Source organism: Echinops telfairi, unplaced genomic scaffold (assembly GCF_000313985.2).
Source record: "Echinops telfairi isolate 266 unplaced genomic scaffold, ASM31398v2 ScPeMD7_7420;HRSCAF=8458, whole genome shotgun sequence".
NCBI classification, from domain to species: Eukaryota; Metazoa; Chordata; class Mammalia; order Afrosoricida; family Tenrecidae; genus Echinops; species Echinops telfairi.
In genome coordinates, this window is record NW_022111320.1 from 24,658,991 (window position 1) to 24,660,749 (window position 1,759).

Below are 1,759 nucleotides of genomic sequence, written 5' to 3' on the forward strand. Positions count from 1 at the left end.
GAGCACCATCCACACTACAGTATGTGTGAACCGTGAGAATACACCAAGCAAAAGAAGCCAGTCAACACAAGCCAGTTACATGTCTCACACAGGCAAATCGGTTGAGACAGAAAACAGATGCGTGGTGGCCGGGGGTGGGATGGGGGGTGGTACTGACGTTTATTTGGATTCACAATCAACCCCCCAGGAGCAGCATTCAAAACATCAAGGGAAACTGGCACTGAGCAAATCCGCTGCACCGACCTCTTCACAAGTGTGACAAAGCCACTAAGCCACCTTGAGGACTAGGGTGCACCTGACCCGAGCCATGGCCTTTCCAGGTGCTGCACACACACAGGAACGCTGGGTGGTAAATAATAAAAAGGACGGATGCCTCTGAACTGCAGTGACGGCTAGGAATATGGAAAACGCCCCGGCTGCTGAGGATGAACAAATCTGTCTGGGAAGAAATGCAACCAGAAAGCCTCTTAGCAGGGAGGATGACGGGACCTTATCGCGTGTGCTTTCGCTGTGTCCTCGGGAGGGATCTGCCTCTGGAGTGGCACCGCGCGTCTGGTCCAGTAGAAGGTCAGGGAACGGGGCAGACCCTCTGCGACACGGCTGACAGGGCTCAGACAGCCGGGCAGACGGTGCGGGACAGGCAGCGTTTTGCTCGGCAGGACGCGAGGTCCCGAGTTGGAGCTGCCTTGACAGCGCCTGCCGACAACAGGGCTGGAGACAGTGGAACGGGGAGAGACGGAGCAGGCGTGAAGTTTCTTTTGGATTGAAGCAATGTCTGGAAGTGGATAGCGGCGATTTTGGCACAATATTGTGACTACACTAAAAGTCACTTAAAAATCACACTGATTAATTTTACACTCTGTAAATTTCACCCGAAAAATATATATATATATGAGGAGAGATCTGTTTAAACCGTTCAGAATTAATCGTTTATTCCTGCCTCTGGCATACAGGTTGAGCTTACTGGCTCTGTAGTTACACTGCACAGGTTTACACTGTAGTTCTACTTCATACTCATCAAATGACCCGGGAAGTGGTGTCATCTCCTATCTTAGTCTCGCAGAGCGAGGGCTGGATGGTAAGATGCTTATCGAGTACCTAACCTGGCCCCTGGGGCATATATGGACACCAGGGACGTTGCCTATGATTAGTGTTGTGCTCTGGAGGCTCAACGATGACATTGCTTGGCTCACAGGGGAAAGGTGGGTGTGGTTTCAATGCACCAGCTGCTGCGTGAGGACAAATGTCCCAGTCCGCTCCCATACAGCTCACGGCTTGGGGACCCTGCGGGGCTGCTGTGAACCGAATGGCCCCAGCCGCAGTGGGGCTGGGGGTGGGGGGTGGGTTAGTCTTGTTCTTCTTATGAAAGAGCTCACACTCACAGCTTGTGCTCAGGGTGAGACGGACCCACAGCATGTGACCATGCGTGTGGGTAAATGCGTGAAATCCGTCAGGAGATGAAGGTTTGCACTCACTGGTGGAGGATAGGCCACTACTCCCTGGGCGCACCCCTTAAGGGGCCTTTCCCACCCCCAGCAAAAGCCAACCATCGCCATCATCGCCATCACCTTATCTCATGTACTGGCAAGCCTTTCCTCTCCTGCGCATCCTTCAAGGCCACTTTCTCCAGAAAGCCCCCCTGGTCAGCCCAGCCACGCCCCAGTCCTGCCAAGCACTGAGCAGTAAAGGGGAAAGCCTGGTGTACTCACTGAAGTCTCGGGCAGTTCAGGCCCAGGGCCGTGAGCGAGGCGTCTGTGAG

The 1,759-nt window shown here is 54.0% G+C and overlaps 1 protein-coding gene across 1 annotated transcript in view; it reads right to left on the reverse strand.

Moving 5' to 3' along the window:
* Positions 1-1,759, reverse strand: part of FBXL2 (F-box and leucine rich repeat protein 2) — a 34,251-nt gene that overhangs the window by 22,765 nt on the left and 9,727 nt on the right. The gene's annotated exons all lie outside the window — the stretch shown is intronic.